Consider the following 19,615-nt stretch of genomic DNA (forward strand, 5'->3'; position numbering starts at 1 on the left):
AAGCTGCTCTTATTTTTAAAATGATTTATTGCTATGGATTGCAATCACTAAATCACCTTTATGAGGATTACTTATCATTTTCCATTTTAGGAATGTTTTTTAAGAATTTCCAAATGATAACCGAAACTTCTGTTTGGTATTACATCATTTAATTCTTTTGCATTCCAATCGAGAAAACATTATTCAAAATCTTTTTTTGCTTACAATTAATTAGAAAAAAACAACAACTTTTGATTCTACGATGACTGAATAGCGTAAATATATGAACGATTGCATATAATAGATTTCAGCAATGTTTTGGAGATAAAAACTGAGTCGTTTCTGATGTTATGAGAGGTAGAAAATAAATAATACGAAGAATGAGAGCAAAATAAATGTGAAAACATAATGAAATAACTGCTGGATTCATTTAAAAATGTTATTGGGGGAAATTTGAATTTTTTATGAAAAACCTGATTTTTTTCATTAAAAAGTTATTCATTTGATTGAAATTTTAGTTCAATTTCAAAAATGAGTCATTTTTTTGTGCATAAAACATGGTTGCGCTTAAAATTAAGGTAAGATCTTTTTCTAGGTCAATGTTTTCATGTGTTATGTGGTTTGTCCATGCGTATTCAATGCAGTTTGTGGTAACGGCTAAAATATCAGGTTCTGTATGTTATTTTACTACACACTATATAAGTAATGAAAAAATGAAAATTTCCTGACTAGCATATTGCCGTATATTACAAATCTTAGAAGAGCAATTTCTATGACAAAAAAAGAAAAAAAAAAGGTAAATAAGGATGAAAGTAATAATACGAAAGTACGCTGCGAAGTTTTTAAATTAAGTTTTTCAATATCCTTAAAAAATATATTGGATAAAAATTTTAAAAAGTTTTATTACATTAAGCAGTTACTATTTTTTTTGCTTTAATTCTGAATATTTCTTCCTATTTTTATATAGGGGAAAGAGTTACTAGTTATTTAGAACTGATTTTTTTTTTTAAACAAAGACGAAATAAAAATGTTGTAAAAAAGTCTTTTTTCAACAGCAGAAGAAACTTTGCAATGTAAACTGCAAACAGCTGTTGAAAGGCGTTGAAAATACGCTGTATTTCCCTAAATGCTAAAAATGGAGTGTGGTATTTTAAAGTAATCAAAGCTATCTTTACGTTGTGTTTGTAAACACCGAGGAAAACTTTGAAACAACTTTTTGAAACATACTCCCATATTTCCAGTTTTTTATTAGTAACTATTGTATGAAAGAAACGGTTCGCTTTTAAAGTAATGATATTGATAATAATTGTCATGCAACAATTTTCTTTCTTCCAAGTAAACAAAAAAAGTAAAAATTTGATGAAAATCATGCAACTATTTTTCTCGGAAGTAAACAAAAGTTTTTAAATAAAGAAAAATAAAAAAATAAATAAAAAGAAATAGAACCGACTTCAAAAACTGCACCTGGAAATTGCTCTGAAAAGTAAAAAATAATATCATTCTTTAAACAACATCTATACTACTTTTTCGACATAATTTTTGAAGTCAGCGCAAAAATGATAGGGAAAATTATGTGTAACCATTTTTCATTTTTCATGAAAACCAGCCAAAATTCGAGCGAAACATTTATATCGATACACAAATATGTTGTTTAAAATGTTGTATGCGAATTCTATTGAAGAACCTCGGTCTATTAAAATTTACATTTGTCATCGAATTATGTTTAAGTATGATTTTATCTACTGTCTTTGCGCCGAGTTATGTTCAAAAAGTAGTATAGATGTTGTTCAAAGAATGAAATTATTTTTTACTTTTTAGAGCAATATCCAGCTGCAGTTTTTAAAGTATGTTCTTATTTTTTATTTAAATTTTCTTTTTTCATTCTTTTCAGTGTAAATGTACAAAATAGTATGTCAACATCACTAAACTTCACCCTACTTTTCATACAAATCCTAAGTATAAAATTTTTTAAACGACAGGCACTAAAAACTATTCCCAAACATAAATACCCGAGATTGAGAGGTCTACACTGCCGTGGGCAGGTAAAGGGCAATAACTGCAATTTCTTTCATTTTAAATTTTTTTGCATTTTGTCATCTAGTGTACGTTAGCTTTGTTGTACAAGCTTGCTTACTTGGTTTCCGCAGAAAAAAACTTCTAATTCCAGGATTTTCCCCATTATTAGTATTGAATCCAACACACATTTTTCCAAATATCTCGAAAACTCTTTTAAGCGGATGCTGCCGTTTATCTGCCCACGGCAGTAATCACGACAGACAGACAGGTCTGAAGCTCATTCATCGTGAGGGTTTTTTTTTTGTAATACCCAACTCAGCATCAAAAAATCTGAGAGTGAGCAACAAATCACCCCCCTTTTCCCACCCTTAGGTAGGATTTTTTTTTTCTACAAATTTACATGGGAGCAACTTCAAGATATTCCCTTTCCAATAAAAAAAGAATAATTAAAATCGGACTATTCTGTAAAAAGTTATGCGTGGTCATATATATATATATATATATATATATATATATATATATATATATATATATATATATATATATATATATATATATATAAACTCTTAGGGTAGGATTTTTTTTCCAAATTTATATGGGACTAACTTCGGGGTATACCCTTTTCAATAAAAAAGAATTATCGAAATCGTACAGTTCTGTAAATAGTTATGCGTGGTCATACATTAAAAAAAAAAGCCGGGTCGATTTAAAAACCTTCTTCTTTTTTTCGTCGGTTAAAAAATTTGACGAACATCATGTAACTATTTGTTTTCAAAGTAAACAAAAAAAAAAAAAAAAAAGAAAAGTAAAACATGTTTTTTTTTGCAAATAATGTGATAAAAAATATATTTTAAGAGACTGGCGTTTTATCTAATAGTGGAGGACTAGATATAGGGTCATCTCGAAATGTATCTAAGTTTCCCATGATCCACAAAAGAAAACTACCTGAATTGATTTATTGAAAAACTTACAGCAATATTTGAGCCACTTCTAACTATAAGAACCACAGGAATTGTAACACTTTCGTATTGTGGGATAATTCTAGTATCATAGAAGTCTGCACCATGGAATGGAGCTAGGATCAGTAATGTTCATCGCGAATTTCTCCCAATACAGCAAATTTCACGAAACAAAATCCACTGCAGATGATTCGATCAGGTTTGACCATCCCCCCTACTGTCTCAATCTTGCTTCTTTTTTTTTACACTTGAAGAAATGTGGAGTCAGAGTCGCAGAGTCGGAGTCGGACTGATTTTGGGGTAAAGGAGTCGGAGTCGTTAGAAAACATGCCGACTCCGACTCCGGGCTTTTTTTTTCTTTAATTTTCACTGACTCTCCTTGCATTTTTTAAAAATTGACTAAAAATTGGTTCGATTACATGTATAAAAAGCCTACTAATGAGAAAATAACTGCCAATATAGCAATCAGCTGGCTTGAGCGTTTACCGAACTTTCAGTAGCCGTCCCCTAGTTTGCTTGCTTTTTAACTTACCTAATAGCAATTGTCAGCAAACGGTTTTGTTGCCTAACATTTTCAAGCAGTAGACCCTCATTTTACGCGGGTTTATTTTACGCGGTTTAAGATTTGACATCTTTCTTTTATTTTACGAGTTTGAGTTTTACGCAGGTACGGTATTGCGAACAGATAAAATTTTCCCTTTTTTCAAAATCAAAACTCTTACAGAGTTCAGATTACACGTAATAAACTGCATTTTGTCGTGCTAAAAATCGAGCTTGGACCACTGGAGACATTTTATGCGATTGGTTCCAGAAGTAAAGTTATAAAATTCACACAGTTCAGAACTCACTGGAAGAAGAGCTTTTGGGAGTGACAAAGGAGGGCAAAACCAACGAGGATACCGACATCGGTGACACACAACCAAAAACGTAAACACTGAAAATTTTGAGCCATTCCTAGACAGTAGAAATGATCTTTCTGATTTGTTAGTGAAGGAAGATTCTGTCATGGAAATGTGACGCAAGTGGTCATGGATGCGTTAATGCTCTGCAAAGAATTACAGAGAAAAAAATCTTAGTGACTTCCAAAAGACTATCATAGCCAGCTCCTATTTATAAACAGAACACGAAATTAGTTTTTCTTTATACATGTTGTGCATAAAAATCGATATAAGTGCACATTAAACTTATTATACAATTAGTCATCACTAGAATGAAGTAGTTTTTTTTTTTAATCTATGGAACCTAACCCCTATTTTAACACTACTATTAATTCTTAATTTACGCATCATTTCTGAGGAACGTAACCCCCGCGTAAAACGACGGTTCACTGTATGCAAAACAAAAAGTCTAAATCGAGGTTTTTTTAAGGTTCACTCTAAGAAATGCAAAATCCTTTAAAAGAAAGCTCGTTACACCTTGAGTGTTTGTACTCATGCCTTAAACAGTACCGAATTTTGAACAGATATAGGGATAGAATTAAAAGGAAATTCAGTTCTGGTTCCTTTACGCGTAACAAAACTGAAATTTCCCAGGCAAAGGGATCTATCATTGTTTCGCCATCTCTGCTTATTTAGGCTCAGATTTCTGCCCTTTTCTGCTAAAAATATTTCGATCCTTATGCAGCTATACAAAGAGATTTATGATCGATAACTGAAAATAAAGCAACAGATTAAGAATATAAATCATGGATAAAACTTTCCATTCTTATCAAGTCGGTACCAGAGTGTTGATGTACAGCTGCTCAAAGAATGATATATTCAGCGATTGTTATCAGCAACCGCTTTCTAAACCTAGCTTGGGAGATTCTATGTTACGCCATTTCGAGACATATGTCAACAATATTTGAAGCACGTTGTCTGCCTTAATAGAGTTAAGTTTTGCTTAATTAAAGCTCTCTCTTTTTTTTAATAAAACTTTTTTGAATGTAAGGTATTTAAATAACTTGTTTTAGAGCCGTTTTCTTTTGATAACATAATTGGTTGCAACAGTTTTGCAGCATAACATTTGATTTTTCCTATATTTGGGGCAAACCTAACTACTTGTGAAAACTACGCAGATCCTAATAACAGCATAACTACGCTACCAGGTTAGGTAGGCTATATATATCTAATATATACAGGGGTGTTCCCATAGGGTTACCCATATACGCCGTGTTCTCTCAAACATTTTTTAGACTTACTTTTATGTATATGATTGCATACACATATTGTGCATAATAATAGATTACTGGGAGTATACCCTCAAAAAAATTGATGAGAACATTACTAAATATAAAGGAAATTCTGCTGTTTCAGACTCTTTCTATTTGAGCAGTTTGACCAAACTCTTTGCTAATAAATCTGTAAGTGCAAACCCCCTCCCCTCTCCAAATACTTTTGACACTTTTGTAGCTGATTCTTACGTAAAATGAATCCCTGAATCCAAATATGACCTCTGTTTTCCCCCCACCACCCACTCTTTTTTGGAGTTAGAGCCCCCTATTTTTTTTTCTATTTTTGGCAGTTTATCAAGAAGGGATAAACTATATCAAGAAGTGATTGATGTTGGGTGCGGTGCATCCCCAGATATGTAAAATTCTTTACTTTAATTTTGAATAATCGACTAGCAATGGTTTGTACATAAGCAAATTGTGGAGGGTTAAAAATATTTTATTTAGGAGCAGGAAAAATACTAGGTGTCGCAACTTCAAATCATCAGTACTTAAAATGTGATTTAAAATGCAACATTATAAAATATCAGTTAAATAATATCTTTCTCGTACAAATAATTATTGTAACATCCTTTAGAAAAGTTGCTCAGGTTCCAATATTTTCGATAGTTCATACTATCCAATCTGTTACAGCTATTTTGAAAAAAATAAATAAATACATTGAAACTAGTAATATGTTAAAGTGTAAATATCATAATTTCTGCACGTAGTTAGCCACTTTGAATTCTACAGTCAACAAACAAGGTGAGGCTTAACTGTATACTTCTTTCTGATGCAGTAAAACCTGTGAAGTTGACTACCGTACCTTTAAGTTGATCACCTAAGTTAACTGCTTTTTTCAGTTAGCTGCATATCATATACATCAGCCTTTAAAAGTGGGCCATCTTGTCAACCTACACAGGTTTCAATGTAATAGTAATTTTCAGCTGTTGAGAGTTCACTCTGTTATATTTGCATTAGTGATTAAAAAAAAAAAAAATTCCTGAAATTGCAGGTAGAATAAGTTTTAGAATCATTATTTCATTCTATGCTTGTTTTGTCCGTTGTAACTTTTCTTGATAACGACCTTTGGACGATTTTTTAAAGGCTTATTTTTCTATTTTATTACACGAAGTGTTCAAAATATTTCAAAACCCTGATTAATAACTTGTGTTAAGCCATTGATACTATTTATTGTGTACAAATAAATAGAGAATTAACAGAAAAAAAGATAGCGGAAAGAATTGAAATTGATAAACAAAATTCAGAAGTGTCGGACATAGTTTTAATTTGTTCTATTTTCGGGAGAAAGATTCATGTCTGCATTCATCAACTTTTCTTTCGTCTTCAACACAGCCGAAGGGGATGAATTCAAGCAATTTAACCCGTGAAATGGCGTTCAGCAGCGCATACTTTTTGTTCCTCAGTCTTTTAGTCATACTGAAGGGACATGAGTGCAGACGAGCGATTCTTAACATTTTTGATAAGTGGAACCCTATCTAAACCCACCTTTTTCGAAAACCTCAAGTTTTTCTTTAGTAGTATAGTTTGAATGCATCATTTCTAAACATATATAAGGTGGTGAGAAGCAAAGGGATGTAAGTGGCCAGATTAAAAATTTGGATATAACCAGGGCGGTCATTCCAAACTCGTCAGCTTGCGAGATCGAGATTCTCGCTTACGTGATCGGTTGTGACGTAGAAATGTCACAAAGTAGTATTCTAATTAGTGATGTGGATCGGGTAAATACCCAGCGGGTAGGTAAATATTTTTTGGGTATTTACCCAAGGCCTGGGTATTTACCCCTAAAAATAAATACCCGTGTATTTTACATCACTAATTCTAATCTACTCGAACCTAGCCGCAAGCTAAGCTCGAATAGATTAAAATGCTACTTTGAGACAATCCTACGTCACAACCGATCACGTGAGCGAAAATCTCGATCTCGAAAGCTGACGATCTTGGAATGACCACCCAGTACACATGGTAGGTGAACCTCTCCTCTGTCTTAGGGCAATAGATGGTACTAGTAACCCTGGTAGTTGCTGCTATACAGCATGATTTAGAAAAAAAATCAATGAAAGCCTACCTAGGATGTTATCTTTAAACGCATTTTACTCAAAACTTGAAAATGTCCACTTACATCCCTTTGCTTCTCACTGCTTCATATGTAGTTTTCTCGCGACAAGATCGGAAATCATATCAAATAATATTTATTTTCTTTGAGAAATAGCTCAGAAATTCTTAACTTTCTCTAAATTTCTTTGTACGACTCCTTCAAACAAAACTTTTAATTTATACCAGGAAAAAAAAAGAGAAAGAAAAAAAGAGTGAACTTATTTTATTCACGCAGATATGCTTAAAATATTACTGCCGTGGGAAGTTAAAGCGCAGTATCTTCAGAAATGAGTTTTTTGAAGAGACTCATTTTGATTCCATTTTAACAAAAGGAAAATTTAGAATTTGACTTTTTTTTGTGATTTATTTTCATCAACCAAACAAGTAATGACAAAAAGCTGACAATAAAGTTGAATTACAATAGATGACGGGGGAAAAAAAAGTAGATACTGCGCTTTACCTTCCCATGGCAGATTAATCTTTGCGGATGAAAGTTTAATTGTGATGTCATCAAGGTTGCGGTTAACGCGTATGTGGACAACTTCTTTTCACATATAGCGTTGCAAATTGTAAAAGTTCCAGCACCGCCTTTTATGACAGTTGATAATAATCTTTTGAGCTCCACTAGTATCATAACGGCATCATTTTATTTCATGTTGCTAACCAGGAAACATCACGATCAAGGAAATTCAAAAAAAAATCCTAATTGGTGGCATTCGAAAGAACATTGGAAAACATGTTTATGGCACTGAAACTACGTGCCCTCGTGACCACGTTATCGAAATATGATGTCTTAAAAATTGCCGAAATTTTTAGTAAAGTCGCCAAATTTAGCGAGTTTTGTTCAGAAATGGAAGGTACGGCGCGAATTCAACATCTGCATCTGACAAGACATTTCACTTCCATGTTTGGTCACCACCAAAGCGCATGAGAAATATCGCATTAATTCTTTACTCGGGGTGACTACCATGGCGCGGGGTGTCGTGGCACAGACTGCGGCATTGAAATTTTTAGGGGCTTGTGTTCCGGGATATTAACGTGCAACTGTATAGGGGAAAACGCCACAGCCCGAAATATTTGTTTTATTTTATTGTAAAAACAATGGAATTTTTTGTTATTCTGTTAAAAAAACTGATGTTTAAAACTTTTATGCTTCTGCGGGTGAAATATTTCCTTTGAAAGAGTTTATTCGATGATGAAACTGTTTTGAAAAAAATATGATAACCGTAGAGAAACGGTAAACACACTTTAAAGTCTTTTTTTTTGAAAAGTCGTAAATCTGAAGTCTTCAACAGTATCTAAATACGAAGAAAACATTTTTAAAGATTTCAAACCATGTTCTCAAATTAAAAAAAAAACGATTTCTGTCAGTTATTTCCAGTGTGTTTTTCGTTATGTGTATCGTTTTCAAGTTATGTGTAAACCCTCTAACAAGTCAAATAAAAAAAAACTGTATTAATTTTTATTTTGCTCGTATTTGAATTCCCTTTTAACGTGAAACATAATTGGTAAAAGTGACTTCAGTATTTTTAAAAATGACTAAATAACATGCAATATGATGTGCATTTACGTTATAGCGACTTTCAGTTGCAGTGACAGACTTTTTCGAACTACAGGGGTTGTTGTAATGAACGTCGACTGTAAAATTTTTGATAAGAATTTGTTATGAAGTAATTTCCGACATCGTTAGTTTTGCTGTGAAAATTTTTGACATTTACTATCCGTTGTTTTCTTTTTTTAAATTATTATTTTTTTCGATTTTAAATTAAACATTTTCGCTAGCAGTGGTCAGACAATAAAACTTCATGAATGATAATAACTTTTGAAAAAATAACTAAGAGCTGGGATACTACAATCCATGATCATGTTCTTTCAACATCAAAAACTATCCATTTTATTTTCAATATATAGGCTTTAATAAGCATGTTATTTTTCAGGGGCGTAGCTAAAGGGGGGGGGGGTTGGGGACAACCCCCCCCCCCCAAAACGTTAGTCTCAAAAAAAAAAAGAGAAAAGAAGAGAGATGAGAAAGAAAAAAAAAAGAAGAAAAGGAAAAAATTCCAAGCGATTATATATATATATATATAAGAAGTAACCCCCCCCCCCGAAAGTCGGGTCTAGCTACGCCACTGTTATTTTTTACTTATTCATATTAACTCTCGTACATAATTATTAATTACTTACAACACATTTCATTACAAGACTACAAACTTAAATTAGTTAAGTAAAACACACTTGAAATGCACTTAAATTCTGAAATGCATTATTATCACGATTACAAAGTTAAATCCTACATTCAATTTCGTTATAAAGTTGTAGCTCCTCTGGATAAAGCTCTCTAGTTTCCATTTCACAGGCTTCATAGTTACTTTTTAATTTTACCCACACAAGTAAAGGGTTAATTCGAAACATCGTTTACGCGCTTTGCAGATGACCAGAAATGGAAATGAGAGTCTTGCTAGACGCAGGCGATGAAATCACGTGGTATTTTCCATTTCTTGCCAAGTCTTTAAATTTGGCGAATTTTCGTAAGATTTCGACAGACTTTGACCCCCCATATCTCAAAAACAAAAGGACGAGGGTACACAATATTTGGGTCAAATTTTTTTCTAAAGATACTCTTTCGAATGCGACCATTTTTAACTTTTTTCATGATTACTGAACTCGTGATGTTTCCTGGTAAGATGAATCAGGTGTGTTTTCAATTGAGGTTTCATATGCTAACACGGACACAGTCAAAGGTCGTACATTGATAATAAGTCCGGTCTTTTTAAATCTGCAATTCATTTTGGCGATTTTATGCAGTTCATTCGGGAAATCTTTTTTATCTTTATTAATAATAAAGCTGAAAGTCTCTCTGTCTAGATCTCTCTGAGGTGCATAGCGTATACACCGCTCTGCTGATCTTCATGAAATTTGGCACACAATTAGTTTGTAGCATGAGAGTGGGCACCTCGAAGTGATTTTTAGAAAATTCGATTTTGTTCTTTTTCTATTCTAATTTTAAGAACACTTTTCCGAGCAAATTATCAATACAGGGACGAGTAAATTATTAAATTATTATAATGCGGAACCGTAACGTGGGCGAGCAAATTAACAAAGCAAATTGGCGAGAAATTCATCAACCATTATTTGTAAATATACAGGTGAACCAAATGACCTTTTGATTTTCTACTTCGGGCAAAGCCATGCGGGTACCACTAGTGCTGAATAAAATGCTTCACTTAAACCTTATTTTTTTCGATTTTTTACAATGACTTTTTTGAATTTAAAGAAGGAATGCAAGTATTGTGCAATCTTTCATTGATTTTGGAAATTTGGAGTTTCGGGGAGCACAGTTTAAGAAATGGTGGTGCAGAAAAAACTATTATGTTATATTTCAATATTATATTCAGTATCAAGTTGTTATCATGCATAAAGCTAAAAAATGAGAAGAGATATGAAATACAAACATGAATAGAAACGAAACCCATGAAAATATTCCATAAACTTATATCTTTATCCGCAATTACACGCTTTTTTTATGTCAATTGAAATCATTGGTTCTTAGACCACATGAAAGAATTATTACTCGATAAATCTTTAGGGTTTTAAATTTGAAAACTATTCCAATTGCATTTTTTTCCATCTCTGAATGCAAACAAAAATTTATGTTAATTAGGAAACCGTGCATTTTTTAGGAGTTTTATTACTTCCTAGCAACATTACCAAGCTTTAAAATAAAATCTTTTAAATAAAGATACTTACAGTGGCTCCCAAAAGTGTTCGTACACCTTGAAATTTTGTAGTAAAACCAAAATAACGCAAAACTGAATTCGAATACAAAGTCCAATTTTTTTTCACACCATTCCTATGCCCTTCCGAATAAAAACCAGTAGTTTTTTTTTCAAAATATTGCCAGATTTTATTTTCGAAATTTGTCAAAAAGCGAAGAGACAGAGAAAAAATACGCCACAAAAGTCATCGTACACTGAAATCTTCTTGAATAAATTCATAATTAAAATTATCATATGTGTTTTTTTTTATTATTTTTGCATTGTAATGACACTGTGAAGTCATTTGCCTTTAATTTTGCTTATTTATTCCCCAATTTTCTGCTTATTATTTTTAAATGTCAAGTATGCGTAGAAAACAACAAACACGATTCGAAATTTGATTTTTTCCCCCTCACAGTAGCCGTAAATTGGTTTGAAATGTCTCTAAATTAGCTAAGTTATACCATCCTATAGTGAAGTACTTGATAAAATGCTTTAAGGACAAGAATCGGATCGAAAATTAGGTAAGAAAAGGTCAACTGGCAAAGTTATCAAAGCGTCATCGGAGGTTTACAGTTTAAAAAAATATGAAAAATACACATTTCAGAACTGAAAAAGTTTCTGCAGAATTGAATGAAACATTTTACGTTTAATTTTCACCTAAAATTGTTCACCAAGTTCTCTGATGAGCTGGATTAAATGGGACCTCTTCCCGCAGAAATTTTCTTGTTCGTGCGGAAAACAGTAAGCTTACGCTTTCCGTCATAAAATCAATGATAAATAAGCTCAAAACGTTTTGGAACAACGTCTTACTTATAGATGAAAATAAATTCAACAATTTGGGTTAAATTGTTGTATAGTTGTAAATGGAAGAAAAAAATGAGGAATTTAATCTTAAGAACTTAGTTGGATCAACTAATCAGGAAGGTGAAGGTGTTTTTGTGTGAGGGTGTATATCAGCATCAGGACTTGGAAATTTGGAATTTTTTGATGAAATAATAAATTATGCTGTTCATTTAAATATTTTAAAAGACAATTTTAAACTCTCAGCCCAAAATTTGGTAATTGGGAACAACTTTTTTTTTTTTTTTTTTTTTTTAAATCAAGATAACGATAAGAAGCACACGTTTGCGTTTGACGCCTCAAAAATTGTCCTTAAGTTTAGAAATATCTCCTCAATCGCCAGATTTAAATTTAATGGAACATATTTGGAGATATCTGGTGGCTAGATTACGAAAATACATCATTGAAACGAAAAGCGAACTAGAAACAGTAAGGTTCGGAGTAGTGATGTTCCGGGTATCCGTATCCGCGGATATCCGAGGGAAAATAAAGATCTGTATCCGTATCCGTTACTTTTTTGACGGATCTTAAACGGATCATTTCTATTCTAAATAATATTAAATATTTGAATAAAAAACTCTTAAATTCCGCTTAAATTAGGTTTTATTCCCTATGTAAATTATAAGGTATCATTTCAGAAGCCAATTTGTATCCCCCCCCCCGTTGGAAAAAGGAAGGGGAAATAAGTTTTAAAAGTGTGGAAGTGTGTATCTTTGTGTCTTTTTGTGGCATCGTAGCTCTGAAACAGATGAACCGATTTGGATAGTTCATTTTTCGTTCAAAAGGTGACTTGATCGAAAGTGTCCTTAGCTTGGCCTCGTTTTTGTAGAACTTTAATTACCGAAGATATTAATTAAAAACCGATTTAGCGTTTTTCACAATTATGGTAGTAAAAATTTACCCGTACGTTAAAAATGTTGGCCCTAATTGAAAAAACGAATTTTTCTGCGTTTCATATTTATTTGAAACTTTTAATTTATATACAATAGGAGCTATAATCTTGTTAAGTAAATTTTAAATGCAATTCTAAGTCTTTATACGCGTGATTGGTAGCGATTTCATAGTCGGAAGATAAGGAGAAAAAGCTCAATGATTTAAAAATTTTATCTGCTGTCAGTTCATATTTGTTAACAAATGTGTGTTCTGACACGCGAAATTCATCTTATTTTGAGGTCGGCTCTCTGGTACAGGTTTTGTTTTTTTTAAATTTAATATTAGTTTTTGTTATTGATTCGGGGTTTCTGCTATTCTTCATTTTTGTTTTTCTCGGCATCCTTTAAAAAAAGTGAGACTAAATTCTCTATTTACTGTTTGTAAAGGTCTTCCCGGCTCTGTATTTCGTCGGTGGGAGAAGTTCGGTGGTATGGGTCAGCGCTGCATTTGTGCTGAAATAAAATGGGAAATTTTTTTTCTAGCCTGTCCAGTAGCAGCTTTACGCTCTTGCTCCTGTATCCTACATCTACCGAGTCAGCTAGAAATAATTTTTCACATTCCATCTAAGCATTAATGCAGCGCTGACCCATTCCTTCCAACTCTCCCTCAATTTTAACAGAGATTTCTTTAAAGATTAAATCATAGTATTGATTTTATTTTTGTCGCAGTTGACATTTTCTGAAGAAACTGCCATTATTCTGACGGGAATACCTTCCGTAACAAATTTTACACTTGGATAGTTGAATTGGGTTAAAAAAAAAAATGTTGAGATCCGTATCCGCGGATCTTGGCGCTAATGATCCGTATCCGTATCCGCGGATCTACTTTTTAAACGATCCGGCACATCACTAGTTCGAAGTGCGGCTGAACGCTTACTCAGAAATCGCACAAAAAAAGAAAGAAAAAACAATGAAATCTATTCCCTGACGTTTAAAAGCTGTAGTTGCTACTGCATGATATTCTACTAAATAATAACTTAGCAAAAAGTTAGATTATTTTCTAATTTTTTGACATTTTTTCAAAGTGTACGAAGACTTTTGTGAGATAAAATTTCCTGCACTTTTTGGTTTTTGATTTTAAAAAATTGTCTTAATATTTTATTAAAAATTTTCATGTGGTTTTGTTAAAAATAGATCATAGATCTTATAATAAAATACATATTCCGAAATATTAATTCTAACCAATGGATAAGGGTCTATTTCATTGAAAGTCGTAGGTGTACGAACACTTTTGGGAGCCACTGTATGCATGGTGACAATTGTGTATAAATCGCTTGTTTGGAAGAAGAGTGCCACAATACAAATTTTTAATTTTCTTTTTTTAGCCTACTTTCCCAGTAAAAGTCAGAAAAAGAAGAAAAAAGCATGAAAGAAGGCTTAATGCATCTTAAAAATATCGTGAAAAACAAAAAAAAGTCAAAAATAAATAAAATAATTAAATAAATATTGAAAAATTAAAAATTGGAAAGTAGGGTATTGAGATGGGGAAAAATGTCTGTCGGTCTGTCTGTCTGTCTGTCTGTCTGTCGGTCTGTCTGTCTGTCGGTCTGTCTGTCGGTCTGTCTGTCGGTCTGTCTGTCTGTCCCCCCCTAATAACTTTTGAATGAATAGTCCGATTCGAACAAACTTTTTTTTGTTCGAAAGATCTCGGCGAGGACACCTCATTCCCATATTTCACTTTTTGATTTGAGCTATTTTTTGTTCAATTTTGAACAGTTCAAAAAAACTTAACATTAGCGCCTACGGGGAAATTCAAAGCAATTCGGAACTGTGAGGCGAATTTGCTTCAAACAAACTTTGTAGGAAAAAGCTTTTGATAAAAAACTTGTATATAAGATATCTTTTTGATTTGAACAATTTTCCGTTCAATTTTGAACAGTTCAAATCCCTTAACATTAGTGCCTACGGGGAAACTGAAAGTCAATGTAGATTCCGTACTTGAAGGCGGATTTACTTCAAACAAACTTTGTTGGAAATAGCTCTTGACGACCTACTCCCGACTCCGACTCCGAGAATTTAGGGGGACCTGACACTGACTCTGACTCCTGTTCCCGACAATTAATCAGACTCCGACTCCCCGACTTCGACTCTGACTTCGTAGCTTTGGCAAACATTTATACACGGAGGACAAATGACCGACTCCGATTCTTGGATATTCGACACCGACTCTTTTATCCCAAAATGAGATTGACTCCGACTCCGCTGCTGTGGTTTTAACTGTGAAATAATTATTGTTGATATGATTTGTTTTTATTTTCACGCTAAAGTTTTAATTTAGGTATTTAGTTTTCGGTGAATAAACTCGAAAAATATGCGCAGACGATTTTTTTTTTTTTTTTTTGACAATGAAAATTATTTCTTTAAGTTGACATTTTATTGTTTTTTTTTTATTTTGGTAAGTGCATTAATTCGTTTAAAAAATTATTTTCGGCAACAGGGGAAAAAGAAACGATTTTTTTTATATGATGTATTTATTGTAATGAACTTATTATTATTTTTTCGTTTTGAAAGCTGTTAAAATTTTTTTTTAATGGAAAGAAGTGTATTAGCTGCTTTGTTTAAAAGGTTCTTCTATTTTATTTGTTCGTTTTTTTTGAAGAAAAGTAAGGAATATTTTATTCCTAGAAATCAGCTTAAAATATTTAAAAAAATATGTTTGAAAAAATTTGCGATTTTAGCTATTTTTGAGAATATTGATCAGGTACTAGAAAGTAGTATGGGTATACGGGAAAGTAGGCTCGTCTAGTTCTAGACGGAACTTCTTGTTTTTTGCTTAAATGGCTTTAAATGTTGTTTTCTTTGGAAAATAATGAGGTTTTTTTATTTTAATATTAACCACTGGAGAGCAGAGCAAATTGACTTTTCTCACAGCAAATTTCTTGAATAGTTAAATTTCAAACGCTTCATGTGTAAAATTTCATTTCTTCGTATTATGGTCCTCTACTTCCGAATGGCCGAAATATTTGAAATACATTAACATAAGTAGAAGTAAATATATTACTATATAGTCCAGTTATAAATTCTTTATATCTATATAGTATAGACCGGGATCTGAAGGGGGTTGAGCATACATGGAAAGGCTGACGCAATATTATTTCTGATTATTGTTACAGGCACGATGGTGATTATGAAACCACATGTCGTCGCCCCCCTGGGTGGTCGACAACCCCGGGGGAGGGGGGAAAGCAGTGGGGGAGTCGTTTACTAAAATACTCATAACTCGCGAACTATTTGAGATAAAACACTGAAAAAAGTGGCAATCGACGCCACAAAGCAAGGGCTTCATAAAAGCTAAATATAATTATGGACCTATCTTTGTTGGTTTCTGAGTAAAATTCCATTTTTTGCAAACAAGCAAAATTTTTGAATAAAAGGCGCAAAACAAACTTTTTTTGACCAAAAGAAATTCCAAATCAAAAATTTTTTATTTTTATTTTTCAAATAAAGTCTTAAATATCATTATTCAGTTTGTTAAAACTATTTAAGTACTGTTAACGCGTTGAAAAACAAAATGACAGTAGCATGCTTGAACACTATTTGCAGTATAGTTCAGGATCGGAAGGGGGTTTTGAGCATGCATGGAAGACCTGACGCAAAATGATTTCTGATTAACGTCACAGGCACTATAGTGATTATGAAACCACATGTCGTCGCCCCCCTGGGTAGTCGATCACCCCGGGGGAGGGGGGAAAGCAGTGGGGGGAGCCGTTTGCTAAAACACTCATAACTCGCGAACTATTTGAAATAAAACACTGAAAAGTGGCAATCGTCGCAGCAAAACAAGGGCTTCATAAAAGCTCAATATGACTATGATCATATCTTTGTTAATTTCTGAGTAAAATTCTATTTTTCGCAAACAAGCAAAAATTTTGAATAAAATACGCATTTTTTTTTTCAAATTATCAAAATTATTTAACTGTTTAGAGAACCAATAAAATCTGAAACATCATTAGCCAGTTTGTTTAAAATTACTTAATTACTATCAAAGCGTTGAAAAGTGAAATAAAAGCAAGCTCAAAAAGCATTTGAGGTAATTCACAAAAAGAAAAAAAAAGTTTGCGGAATGTACCTTGAAGACTCAACATAAACCAAAATAAATTTTGTGGCTCTCCTGTTTTGGCGGTTTTATTTCGTAATATTATCAAAACAATGTCCCAGTTAAGTAATTACTTAATTATTTAATCTTTAACGCATTATAGCTGCTTGGTATGGGTCACAATGGCACTTTTTAAAAAATTAAAACATGCAAGTTTGCAAGTACGAAGTAATTACGGAAAGGATAAATGATCAGGATAACCCTTTTGCAGATTTTACATCTGAGTTATGAAACATAGTGAGCGAGGCTATTGCCACATAAGCAGCATCAAAATTTCAGTGGAACGTTAAAGAAAATGTGAATAGTCTCTTATCCAGAGAAGTCCTGCAATGGCAATATCTTCAATAGCGACTGCAAAACAGCAAAAGAAAACAAAAAAAAAAAAAAAAAATTTAACCTGGGAAACGTTAGCTCAAAAGTGATATTAGTACAGCTAAAAATCATTCCCATACAATAAGCCCAGTGCTAGGTTAGGTTCATCAGAATGGTTCACTGAAGCAAAGTGAGAGGTCCGATTTCGTGAATGTAATTGAAAATGATACTTCTTGCAGCAAAACACTAGAAGAAGCACTCTATTTTAAGAACAAAGTTCAAGTTATCAATGGAATGACTCTGGTCCATAATGTCCCAAACACTACTTTCAAATGCAGCAAAGTTTTTGCAGGTCTCCAAATGAAAAATAATGAAATTTTCTCTCCAATAGTCAAATTACACGAGTGGACCTTAAACACGATCGGTACATCTCACTGTCGTTTTCATAACTTCAAAACCAGAAGTTCAGGAAAGTCTACTTCCCTTATGAAAAAATCACTATGTACCAAACCAGTGGTTTCGTGTCATAGCCATTCCTGAAAATAAAAAGAACCTTTAAAAGTACATTTCAGAGTATGTAATATGTAACATACCCGTTCCTGCATCCAATCAGCTTCTGGTGCCTGGTAACTCTGAAAACGAAAATGAATATTATTTAAAATCTGAGAGTCAAATAATAAATTTCTCTGAAATGCCCGAGTTCAACCAGGACGAAGCACGCAACAGAATCTATCTTCCTACATATTGTTCAGTGCTAAATAGGGGAAAAAGTAACTAATAGTTTATAGATCAGAAACTAATGAATTCTTATTGGCAATCTTTGTTAAAGGAACAGAGGTTGCCATTTCATGTGCTGGTGTAAAGGAAAAGAGCTTTAGGATGGCATCTATCTTCAAAAGCACTTACGGAAAAAAAAACATCTAAAATTTTACAAGCTTTTGATGCATTTTCTGACTGCGATTCAACAAGTAAAATAGGAACAAAAAAGTATGCTTTCACTTCACCAAAAAAGTCGGAAACTGTTTTTTGTACACTAGAGTTGTCATTAAAACAATATCTGAGTGCTTCAGAATTTCAACTGTTAGAAGCTGTAGTATTAAAAAATTGTCAAGAAAATAGGTATTTCTTGCGAATGCTACCATTACACACAATAATTTCTTATCATTTCCATCAGAAATAAATATGATATCAGCTCTCTACCATAATCCTGCAATTCTTTCCAACATGTGATAAGAAGTATTGCTCTATTGTAGAAGTAGTACTATTAAATCAATTCCCCTGTACCTTAGCAGTGTCTTTAGATGTAACCAAGTTTGGGTTTCACTTGGATGAAATGAAAACAATAAAGTCCCACACCTTATGATGCAGCCAGTGTTACCAGAGAGTTTAATACCACTCTGCGCAGGCAAGAACTGTAAATAATCTTGTAAATGTTTTGTTAATAATTCATCTTGCTGTAAATACTGTGCTATTAAGACTAAAGCAAAAACCCATAAACTACAAAATACTCGGAAGAGAACGATTCAACAGAACAATTACAAGTCAACAAAAGAGAGTATGATCCAGCTTTCAGAATTTCTGATATATTAATGCTTTATGCATGCATATTGATATTCTGCAATTATTTTTTAATACGCATTATTTTACTAATTTTATTTAATTATTTTTTTTTAAACTGTAGTGTAACTGTAGTAAAACTGTAGTATAATTTTATATTTATATTAATTTTCATAAAAGCTCAAAGATTCTTCCAATTTTTTATATTTATTTAGAACATATTATTTCTTGTATCATTGTTCTTTGTTGGGTAAATTATAAAAAATAATATCCGCAAAACAATACCCGCAATATTCTTTTGTGCAAATTGAAAATATAAATTAACAAAAATAAATTAAAATTATATTTGATATGATACTACTGTGGGCCTGGTTCCCTAGTTCCTCTCAAATTTAAAGCAGTATATAACAAAATTAAAGCCATAGTTGAATACTTTGCAATTAGAATAAGTTTGTAAACTGAAGAATGAATAGTTTGTCATAAGGATAATAAGGCTATTTTTTTTTTTCTCCTTAGCATACTGCCGTTTTGTTCAATGCGCTAACTTAGGCAGTGCTTGCATTTTCTATTTCGCTTTTTAACGCTCACGTTGGTAATAATTAAGTAGTTTTTTAAACAAACTGAATGATGAAGTTTCAGATTTTATTGATTCCCTAAACGGTTAAAAAATTAAAAAAAAAACTTATTTTTGGAAAAAAAGCTTTTTGCATTTTATTCAAAATTTTTGCATGGCTGCTAAGAAAAGAATTTTACTTATAAACCAACAAAGATAGAACTATAAACATATTTAGGTTTTTCAAGCCCTTGTTCTGTTGCATCTTTTGCCACATTTTTAATGCTTTACCTCCTACAGTTCGCGA

The 19,615-nt window shown here is 32.5% G+C and overlaps 1 protein-coding gene across 3 annotated transcripts in view; it reads left to right on the plus strand.

Moving 5' to 3' along the window:
• The window catches only part of LOC129216161 (myosin light chain kinase, smooth muscle-like), a 97,638-nt gene that overhangs the window by 24,793 nt on the left and 53,230 nt on the right, over positions 1-19,615 (plus strand). The gene's annotated exons all lie outside the window — the stretch shown is intronic.

This window comes from Uloborus diversus, chromosome 2 (genome assembly GCF_026930045.1).
Source record: "Uloborus diversus isolate 005 chromosome 2, Udiv.v.3.1, whole genome shotgun sequence".
Classification (NCBI taxonomy): Eukaryota; Metazoa; Arthropoda; class Arachnida; order Araneae; family Uloboridae; genus Uloborus; species Uloborus diversus.